Below are 11,728 nucleotides of genomic sequence, written 5' to 3'. Positions count from 1 at the left end.
TCGGTCCGGGATGTCTGGGCGGTCCGGGCAGTCTGGGCGGTCCGGGATGTCTGGGCGGTCCGAGATGTCTGTTCGGTCCGGGATGTCTGGGCGGTCCGGGCAGTCTGGGCGGTCCGGGATGTCTGGGCGGTCCGAGATGTCTGTTCGGTCCGGGATGTCCGGGCGGTCCGGGCAGTCTGGGCGGTCTGGGCGGTCCGGGCAGTCTGGGCGGTCCGGGCGGTCTGGGCCCAGACCCTTTTGCTGCTTGGCAGGTTGCTGGTTGAAATCCCTTCGTAATCCTGGGAACACTCCTGCAGCAGATTTCTGACCCTCAGAAAAACAGAAAAGACTGAAACCAACACGAAGGTTCGGTTCAGTCCGTCCTCTTGGTTGATCCGGACCCGGCAGACAGTTCGCTCCACGGAACATGTTCATAAAAATCAGATCCAGCTTTGAATCTTCTGTATCTTTTGAAGCAGATTGAACTTCGGTCTGATAAAGGAGGTGAGGCCACTCAGGAAAGGCCAAGGACCAGAACCAGGACCAGGACCAGGACCAGGACCGGGCCAAGGACCAGGCCAAGGACCAGGACCAGGCCAAGGAGCAGAAGGGACGGGAAGAATTTAAAGCATTTGGCATTCAAAGTCCAGGCCCGGTTTCAGGGTTCGGACCAGAACCAGACTTCATGAAAGAGTTCAGTGAAGTTCCCACAGCCTGGTCTGTCTGAACCCGAACATCCAGATCCAGTTTCACTCTGGTTGTTGGTGTCCCAGGTCTCTCTGTGGACTGTTGGGTCTGCAGCGCCGCGGCTAAGCCCCGCTAACATTAGCACTGGATCAAAGACCAGGACCAGGACCAGAATCAGAACCAGGACAGGGACCAGGACCAGAATCAGAACCAGGACAGGGACCAGGACCAGGACCAGGACAGGGACAGGGACAGGGACCAGGACCAGGACCACGACCAGAATCAGAACCAGGACCAGGACCAGGACCAGAATCAGAACCAGGACAGGGACCAGGACCAGGACAGGGACAGGGACAGGGACAGGACCAGGACCAGGACCAGAATCAGAACCAGGACCAGGACCAGAATCAGAACCAGGACAGGGACCAGGACCAGGACCAGAATCAGAACCAGGACAGGGACCAGGACCAGGACAGGGACAGGGACCAGGACCAGAACCAGGACCAGGACCACGACCACGACCAGAATCAGAACAAGGACAGGACCAGGACCAGAACCAAGACCAGGACCAGGACTAGGACCAGAACCAGGACAAGGACCAGGGCCAGGGCCAGGGCCAGAACCAGGACCAGAACCAGGGCCAGAACCAGGTCAGGGACCAGGACCACGACCAGAATCAGAACCCCTGATCCGCATCACTTCCTCCTTTCCCCCCACCAAGCAGCCAGAACTCCCTGCCATCATCTGAACCTGATCAGAACCAGAACCAACACTAACTGGGTTTGGTCTCATAGTTCTGTTCGGGTTCCTGAGCTGAAAAACAACAAACATGAGATGCTAACATGTAGCTTCAGGGCTAAGTACTTCCTGTCTCTGAATCAGAACCAACTGATCGGGTCTTTATGAAGTTCTGCATTTACTTCATCTGACCTGAGGTGAGAGTGTGAAGGATGGTCAATTTATTGAGTCTCCACGCTCCAGAACCAGAACCACAGAAACATGCTGCTCATGTCTTTGTTCCAGAACCCAGCAGGACTTCCTGTTTGACCCGTTTCAGAACCGTTGAGGTGAAGAACTGAAGGCGCCTCCGTCATTTCTGTGTTAGCTGAGGGGAGAAGCTGTTCTTGTTTAGAGCTGCGGGCCGGTTCTGTGGTCTGGGTTCAGAACCGGGCCGAGAGCGAAAGTGCTCCTCCAGCCTAAACACGAGGCTGGCGCTCCGACACCCTTCCTCCTGACAGACGTGGGCCGGGCCGCTGTGTGTGGTCCAGAACCAAAACTGGGTTTCTGCTGGTGCTGAGCGTTCTGATGCGACCCAGAACCTGGAACTTTCTGTGACGGATCGGACCTGAAATCTGAAGCCAGGTTCTGCAGGACGCGTTTCAGTGGTTCCTCTGGGGTCCGAACTCCAACCCTAACCCATCCATCGCTCTCTGACCCGAACAGGAAGAAGCAGAACCGCCACAAATCCTCACATTCTCCATAGCAGAAGTACTGACAGCTGTATGAGAAAATACTTTAGTAAACATAAAAGTGCAGGTTGGACTGTTTAGTGAAAAAGTGTAAGTATTGAAATGGACTTAAATACAGAAAGAAAAACGTATTTTTACCTTCAGACTTATCGAAATGACTTTCGGTTAGTCTAAAATATTTTCAAAAAGTTCTAGTTGTACAAAAGACATTATTTTATTCTTTTGCTGACGACATGCTCTGTAGAAATTAAAAACAATACCGATACGGCTCAGTTCTTCAAACCTGAGATCATTTGAACAAAACTTTACATCACTGTCTATAATAAGTCTAACGAGCCGTCAGGAGTCACAGCCGCCTGCCAAACCTTTGAGGCCAACAGCTACGTTTCCTCCCACCAGCCGGCTCAGATCCGCCTCATGACGTAAAGACAGTACATTAAACTCTGCTGACTTATTTTATATGGGAATGTCCACCAGTTACAGCAGAAATAATAAAGTGATAGAAAACCTGATGCGGTTTCTTCCTCAGTGAGAGTCTGACACTGGGAGCAGCTTACTGGTTTCAGCAGCTGGTTACAAACCTGAGACCAGCATGGCAGATCTGAACTTTGACCTCAATATGGGAAATGTCAGGCTGATGGGAGGAACCAAAGGTAAAATAACCTGAACAGGTGATCAACTCTAAACCACTCTACCTTTTTACTCTCTATGTCATTTAAACACACCCGTTGCTGTGGCAACCACCTGCATTCCACAAACCGAAGAGATTACCGTATTTCCTGCACTATAAGGTGCACCTAAAAACCTTCAATTTCCTCAAAAGCCGACAGTGCGCCTTATAATCCGGTCCTTATATATGGACCGATATTGAGCCACAACAGGTCTAGCATCTACAGTAAGCAGCTGCCGACTTCATTTTCGCCCGTAGAAGAAGAAGAAGCGCGCGGTGCATGCTGGGATAGTTGTCAGAATGCTGGTTTGTTAATAAAGTCTGACTGACCTATCTACCTACCGACCGTCTACAATCAGGTTGTCTGCAGGTCGTTTAGCACCACGTTCTCCACCAACATGCTGTGGGCGAACGGAGAAGGGAGACCATCGTCCGGCCCGGCCCAGGAAGGCTCTCCTCACCGACTGGAGTCGGACTGTTTGGTTGACATTCCCTTTAGTGCAGCTCCATCTAGTGGGTGCATAATGTAACTCCAGCCTCTACTGTAGCGTCTATTCTGTGCGGCTTATAATGCGGTGCGCCTTATATATGAAAAAAGTTTTAAAATAGGCCGTTCATTGAAGTACAGTACGTTAAAAACGTTCAGTTCATTAGGATATCAGGTTCTCAGGCTGGATGTTTATTTTGTGATTATTAATAAGCGGTTGTTAATCAGTGATTATTAATAAACGCTCCCCAACACAGCAGTGGTTGATCAGCTGATTTAAACTGCTGCTCTGATGGTCAGTCGGTCTTTGAGTCCCTTTCTTATTTTCTAATGGAACCAAAACGCAAAGAATTGAACAAACACCTAGTTGAAACAATAATTACTGAGATTAATATTTTTGTTGGGTCAATAATTTGAAGACGTTTTGTTGATTTTTTTATTCTTTAGTTGCAAACGTTTCGGATCCCAGTGAATATTTTGATAAGTGCGTCAGAAGAGGACGGCCGGTTTCCTGCTGCCGAGACCGACGAACTGAGGACCTCTGAGTTACGACATTTAATTTCCCTTTGGGATCATTGAAATATTTGTATGGTAATTTGAATTTTGAACTCATTCTTTACTAATCGTTGTCTGAGCAACAATTAGTAATGGAGCCTCGTTTTTAAACATGAGGCTCCAGCATCTCTGAGTGACTTCCTGTGTTACTCAGGTTACAGTAACAAAGTACTTTTACTTTTTTCCTCTAAATCTCTGGCTGAAAGTCTGACAGATGCAAGTTGTGAAACTTTCCTCAGAGGGGAGCCATAAAGTGTGACCTTTGACCTCCCTGCACTCAGCCTGGAGGTCTCCTCAGTTTGTTTTCAGTTCTTTACACATTCAGGTTTGTTCTGTTTGAGGAGCCAAAGCAGGATGGAAACTGAATTTATAACCCTGTTCTGTGACCTTTGCAACTGCAGGAAGGTTACCGAGGCTCAGAAATATGAAAACAGACAAGATGAACCTCATGTTCATCGTTAGTAAGGGAGCGCAGCGCTAACTACAAAGCTGGCTAACCATAAAGCTCTAAGCATGAACAGTTCCACTATCCCTAAAGCGCTACACCAATATGCTATTTAGCTAAAGCTAATGCTAAAGCGGTACACCAATATGCTATTTAGCTAAAGCTAATGCTAAAGCATTACACCAGTATGGTACTTAAGCTAGCTCTTATACATTTTACCTACATGCTAATTGGCAGAAGCTAATCATGGAGGATCTCTAACTTTCTCCACACAGGATGGGATTTGAACCAAAGACCTTCTTGCTGTGAAGCAACAATGCTAACCATGTTAGAGCTTATAAACCCAACAGAACTACAAATCCTAGTTAGTACCATGATGAATGCATTTATTTTTCCGCTGAATAAAATGCACTAAAGGAGATTTTTTTCTAGATACACATCTTCTCCACTTTCTCAATAACAAACCCGGTTCTGCCCGAGGTACCAGCAGAACCGGAACCGTTCATTCAGTTGGCAGGCAGGAAACTGAGGCTGAAACATGTCAGACAGAACGTTCTAGAAATCCAGCTGAGAAAATGAAGATTTCCACAGAGAGGTTCAACACAATGAGACAAAAATAGATCAGCCTTCAGTCTGCTCTGTTTGCTCTAGCTCTATTGTCCTGTGATGAATTCTGGGAAATGGAGTCGTCTCAGCGGATAGTTGGACATCAAGATGAGACTCCATAAATGTGTCAGCAGGACACATTTATGTGTGTGAGACACACACATCACAGCGTCACTCTGACAAGTTAACCTGTTGGTCTCAGGTTTTCATCAGGGGTGTCAAACTCCAGTCCTCAAGGGCTGCTGTCCTGCAGTGTTTAGATGTGCCACAGGTAAAAAACAGTGGAATGAAATGGCTTAATTACCTCCTCCCTGTGTAGATCGGTTCTCCTGAGCCTTGCTAATGACCTAATTATTCTTTTCAGGTGTGGTGCAGCAGAGGCACATCTAAAAGTTGCAGGACAGAGGCCCTTGAGGACTGGAGTTTGACACCTCTGTCACTAGAGGACCCAAATTTGGGTCCTCTAGTGACAGACAGGTTAAAGCCTGTTTTCTCCATCATTCTGGTCATGAAGTCACAGTTTCTCTGCTTCCTGGTGCAACATGCAGTGATGTTGTAACGTTTCTGTCGCTGCAGGGACTGAAACATAAATCTGTCAGTCTGGAGCTGCTGACTTCACATTACCTTCACCTGCTTTTGATCCCAGAGCTTTTTTTCATTTTTCCTGAAGCACTGACTCTGTCGGGACTCAAACCCACAACCTGTGCCTCTCTCCTACAGAGCGAGAAGGCCAACGCGCTGTCCGCTGCGCCAGAGCCTGCACAAATGTTTCCATGTGAAAACGTGGGAATTTATGCGTCACATTCCAGGAACGAAGTGAGAAACGGTTTGTTCCTTCAGATGGTCATTCAGAGAACTGACTGTAAAAAATGACACGTTATCATACCTGATATTTATTTCTGACTCAAGCTTGACGTCCATTTTAGATTTTATTAAAGATGCTTTGACCCATTTGGGATTCAAACCATCGACCTACTGACCTCCACAGGTCAAGCTGTCATATAGGAGTTAAAACAAGCATGGGTCTAATTTTAAACCAGCTTTTCTCAGCTGCTGTGGAGCGAACGCGCATGTTTACTGCGTGTTTCTGTGCATTTGTGCCGCCATGTTGTGTATTTTTTCCTGCATGTTGTGTATGTTATTTATGTTGTTTACCGAGCGGCTCTGGGCCAGAATCGCTGTGGTATCCAGCTGTCGCCGGACTCACACACACTGACACACTGTGCGTCACAGCAGAGCCTGTGTCTAACCTCAGAAGATGCTAAATTGTTGGACTAATTATTATAAAGAGCAAACAGTGGTAACCCAGGAAACTACCCTCCCACATCCCATAATTACAGGCTAAATATTAAAAGAGCTTCCAAATAGTTGAGATGGTTGGGGTGTGTTTGGTTCTGCTTGGCTCCTGGAGTCTGGGTCGGAGCGGACCGGAAACACTGGAGCAGCTTCAGCTCCAGATATCAGGATTTACCGGAACGCCAGAGGACAACGGCGCCGCTGGGATTCGAACTCGTGAATCACATCATCAGGCCAGAAGTCCAGCAAGTTTCCACTGAGCTGCTGATTCTGACAGACCGCAAATTTAATATAAATAAAATACAGAAAACGTTGGAAATGTCGAAATTTGGGTTCTGAATTTGTGAAAATCGACAACATGGCAACAAAATAACAAGCATCCAACTGAGAGGAGAATGAAACTGATGTTAGATATTCTGATGAACATGAAACCTAAAGTCCAGCTACGTTCACTCAACAGGCTAATCCGATTTCATCTCATCCGTCTGAACGGACAGATTCTGATCTTTTCACCCAAAAAATCAATTTGTGCCTCTTCCACTAAATCTGGTCTGATCTGAACTGTCATGTTGCATTTTATCCAATTTTTACATGCAGAATTATGACATGCACCATAATTCTGCAGCAGAAGAAGAAGGACGATAAATCAGGACAATGGTTGAAGGAATTGTTGCCGATACTTTGGATGGAGCGAATCAACGTTAATTCAACTCGTTTACGGACCAGCAGAGCAGGGATCCAGGGATCTTCATTTTTCTGAATGAGTAAGTACGCTGCTGTTTTCACTGGTAAATAAAAGCGGATGTGTTTTGATGTGACAGCGTGTCACTTCCTGTTTCACTCTCAACCTTATTATCAAATTGCTGAGTCAGAGGATCGTCAGCGGTTGCCAGATCTCGCTAATTTAACGTCTTTCATTTGCTGCAAACATCGGCCGTTTTCTGTCAGATCGGATGATAAATCACATCCTGTGTTTTGAGCTTTGAATTTGTTTAATCAAATTACTGAAACATTTAATGATCATAAGTTAAACTGGATTCTTGTCTTGTGTTTTGTTGTATGATGGAGGCGCAGCGACCTAAAACAGAACCTGAACCCAAACAGATGGAGACGACACCAACGTTCAAAGTTTGTGTGCAGAAGTGAAAGTGCCAGGTTTCATTGGCGTCTAAATATGGAGACCCTGCAGTGGGAGCATAAATCATGTCTGTGATTGAGTTTGGAGCGTAACCTCTGGATCTCTGCTCAGATTCACCAAGCAGCAGGAGAAGCTGCTTCCTGTTTATCATAAAAATTATCCTCACGCTCCTCATCCTTCACCCGTCGGAGCCGGCATGACTTTGGTCAAAGTTGCTCTCATGATTCCTGGAACGGCTGGTTGCTTCCAGTGAAGTCAGAGATGAGGAGGGTGATAAGGAGGATTTGGCCTTTTAAGGAGAAGAGAACCAAACACCTCATTAATTATGATGTGATCATTATGCTTTGATATTCCACTTTCTGTTTGATCGCAGATCAGGTGGAAGCGTCCAGCAGAGACAGCGAAGGACAACAATTCAAGCGCCTCATTGGCCGGAGCCCAGGAAGCAGAATCAGAATAAAATCAGCTTCTGTTGCCTGAGGCTGCAGGCCTTTGGTTAGGAGACGATGAAAACGCCGAGTCCCTCTGCACATGGAAGCATGAGGAGAGGTCAGGGGTCACAGACACTCTGCATTCTGGGACGTCATGATGCGTTTACTGACCTCATGATTAAAATGTGGGATGTTTCTTCTGAGTAAATACGGAACGGGGAAGGAGAACCTGAACACACCGACACATTTGCATCCCGATACGATGCGTTCATTGACCTTCGGCACACAGAGTTTTGTTACTGCATGAAGGAACCATCAGTTGAACAGTTCTCAGCTGACTTGCTCACTTGTCTCTATTTTCTATGAATCATTCAGACGTAAAAAGCAGCGCTGTGAAGAAAACAGCAGAACGAACTTTAAATCGATTCTTACTGTTTCTTAGAAAACGTTAAGGAATAATCTCAGGGTTGGTTCCCAAAGACTACGACTTAAATACGTTTCTGGTTTCTTTCAGCACTGAACAGTGAAAACAGTCAAACTTTGCTCTAAAACAGACATCAACAACAAACAGAATTAGAAATCTTTCCAAATATGTTCAGGCAACCAAAGTTGCCTCCATATTGCCCTACAGGATGATGAAGCTTTAGGACAGTTTGGGTTGAACACTGACAGCAGCAGCAAGACCATGGTTGTGGGTTCAAGTCGATGTTTTTGACCCCAATAAAAAGCTTTTTAAAAAATTATGTTCAAATTTAACAAAACCTCAAAAGTGACGAACCAAATTCAGATCCTTACGGCCGTCAAAGGAACCACATGACCGCTTTTATTGAAGGACATGCAGATAAAAACATGTTTGTTAAAAGTAAAGATGAGGATCCAGAGTTGAATTATGAGTCAAATCCTGAATGTTTATTTGTGTGAAAAGGTCCAGAACAGCAGAGTGACGAATCAGAATCAGCTCTTTGGTCAGGCTCCATTAAACCATTAAAATATACTTCATACAGTAGAACCAGACCACACAACCTCAACACTAAAAGGCTTTAAAAAACAGACACCGCTAGGTTACCTTAGCCTAGCTGATTTTAGCCTAGGTAAGCTAAATTTACCATATCTTAGCTTAGCTTTCCCTAGTTTACCTTGGTTATGTTTATCTGACCGTAGTTTAATTTACCTTAATTTTACTTAGCAAACTTTATTTCAATCTAAATGTGTTTAGTTTAGCTAATGTTAGATTATTTTAGCTAAACTTGGCTGATTTTAGTTAATCTTAGTTTACTTTAGAATAGCCACCTTATTTTGCCTTCCTACTTTAACTTACTTAGTTAGCTTAGCGTAATTTCTGGCATAATTTAGTTTATTTTAGAATAGTTTAGTTTACTTAAGATAATGTTAGCTTATTTTACCATAATTCAGCTGACTTTATATTTGGTTTAATTTGTCTGTTACTGTATTTTAGCTTCTTCATTCATCTTATCTAAGTGTAGCTGACCTTAGCTTGGTTTGTTTTAGCATAGCTTAGCTTATTTTAGATTAGCTTAGTTTACTCTAGGGAAGGTTAGTTTATTTTAGCATAATTTCACTGACTTTGAGTTAGCTTAGTTATTTCTGTTTATCTTTAGCTTATCTGATCTTAGCTTAGCTGAATTCAGTTCATCTAAGTTATGATTGGTTAATTTCTGCTTCATGTAATCAGACAGTAAATCTATAAACTCTTTTTATGACAGATCTAATCTTTAGTTCTTTTATTTGTTTTCCCTTCTGATAAGTTGGAGGCGTTTTTGTGCTAAGCTAACGGTAGCGCTGCTGTTTCCTCTGTATGAATGAACATTGATCTGTGTGAACATTAAACTCTCCGTTGGACAAATGTTGTCGTTCCTCCTGGGAGTCTGTTCTATAAAAATCTTTGTTTTCCTTCGTCATGGAGATGAAATCATCAGATTTTCTGATTTTGGACGTGTTTTTATTTCTTAAAGAGCGTCTCAGAGGATTTCAGGCCTGAAACTTCCTTGTTTGCTGACAGATGTTTGCTCAGTGTTGGAAGCTGCCTATCGTGTTTTTGTTTTAATAACTCCCACATCAGTCGGTTTCTGCATATTGGAGCATTTTTTATTATTTTGACCAAAAGCAGTCGCAGCTCCTCTGAGGAAGACTGTGGATCTTCGTCTCATGTTGTTTTCTGACATTCCTGGATTCTTCGTCTGTGTGAGAACTTTTGTTTTTAAAAGAAATGTTTGAAAGATGAGCCAGAGAGGCCAAACAGGATGACGGTCAGATGAGACCCCCCCACACACACACACACACACACACACACACACACACACAGCCACGAGGAGTGAAACCGGCCTGACAGAAACAGCCATGAAGGTAGAGCTGAGGCCCTAAAAGGAAAACGTCACGGATTCACCTGAACTGAAACTTTAAACAGCTTTGAAACAGCAGAAAGCGCTCAGCGCGCCCCCTACAGGCGCTGAAACACATTACAAGTAAAGAACTGTTGATGGTTCAAATCTGAAATTATCAAACTTTTTAATCTGCAAGACATCTTTCAGGAGGATGACCTGAGGACTGACCGGAAGCCAGAATGCTTCGTCATCATCATCATCCAGAACAAACTTTTCATTATTTTATCTCATATTTAAATCAGGGTCATATTTAATACATAATAATCAGGACTCAGTGGGGAAAGTTCCCTCTGTGTGGAAAGCAGCGCGATAAAACCAGGTTCGGATGGGACCTCACCTCGGAGCCGGACCGGACCGGACCGGAGACATGGACCGCCCTGCTGCTCGGTTCTCCCGGTATTCCTGCGGATCCACAGGTCGCTCCAGGAAAAACGCGATCCCGAACCAGTCACAGCCCCAGTCCGTCCAGTAAACTGGGTCAGCTGTTACCCAGCAAAGGCAAACAAAGAATCCATTCGAAACCAGTCCAGCTCACGAAACCACAGACCGGCAGAAGTTCGGTGAACGGAGGAAAGGAACCAGAACCAGCGGGCTGGAGATGAGGAGCTGCGAGCGGCGAACAGAGGGAGGGGAGGGGGTGGACCCGTTAGGAGCTGGGGGGGGGGGGGAGGTCCAAACTCTGGCTGGGAGAAAGGAGAGACGGTTCTGACAAACTTCCAGCTAGAACTCCTCAAGAATCTTCAGATTTTACAAGTTTACAGAAACTGGAGCAGAAAAACTGATGGAGCAAAGACTGCATGGATCCACCGGATCCACCGGAACCACCGGAACCATGCATGCTGTAGGGGAGCAGATCCAGTCAGGAGGTTGAAGCTGCAGAAAAATGAATCCACTGGATCAGAAAGAATCAAAATCAGACAGACAGACTCTGACTGTCAGAGCTGATGTGTTTCCAGAGTTTTTCCTCTGACTCAGCGGCTGCAGGGAGCATCAGACTCCAGCTGCTGAGTCACATGGAGGTCGCCATGACAACCAGGTGTGCAGCCAAAGAGCAGGAAGTGGGACGCTGCTGTCCCTAAGTCTTCCTTGGAGGTCAGAGGTCAAGTGGGGTTTCTAAGGGCCAGAACCGAATTAATGGAGCACATCTCCATGGCAACGCCTTGACAAGTCCAGATGAAGCTCCAATCCTTGGATTCCAGGAAGTTTCCAGGCGGCTGAGTGGAAGATAAACCTGTTTTATTTAAAAAATAAAATAAAATAAAATAAAACAGACAAGGAAATATGAAAACATAAAAAATTACATGACAAAATATTTTTAAAATAAACATTGAAGTGGAACAAATAAAAGATCCACAAACTTTATTAACAAAAATATACAAAACAAGATAGGAAATAAATATGACAAGTAAAATGAAATAAAATAAGAGAGAAAAAACTTTTTAATTGAAACATTTACATTTTTATATAAAAATAAAATAAATATGGAAAAATATGGAAAATAAAAGGAAGATCAACAAGATTATATATATATAATCTTGTTGATATATAATTATTTATATATAT

General features: G+C 44.6%; 1 protein-coding gene across 5 annotated transcripts in view; it reads right to left on the bottom strand.

Annotated features, from left to right (window-relative positions):
* plekhg2 (pleckstrin homology domain containing, family G (with RhoGef domain) member 2) overlaps window positions 1–10,811 on the bottom strand; it is a 77,089-nt gene extending 66,278 nt beyond the window's left edge. For all 5 annotated transcript variants that reach the window (XM_016680996.1, XM_007570688.2, XM_016680998.1 and 2 more), the window contains exon 1: window positions 10,503–10,811. The gene's annotated coding sequence lies outside the window, so the exon portion shown is untranslated. The remainder of the gene's footprint in view (window positions 1–10,502) is intronic.
* Window positions 10,812–11,728: the final 917 nt, after the last annotated feature.

Source organism: Poecilia formosa, unplaced genomic scaffold (genome assembly GCF_000485575.1).
Source record: "Poecilia formosa unplaced genomic scaffold, Poecilia_formosa-5.1.2 Scaffold265, whole genome shotgun sequence".
Taxonomy (NCBI): Eukaryota; Metazoa; Chordata; class Actinopteri; order Cyprinodontiformes; family Poeciliidae; genus Poecilia; species Poecilia formosa.
Note: the sequence above shows the minus strand (reverse complement) of the source record. Positions and strands in the feature narration are given on the sequence as shown.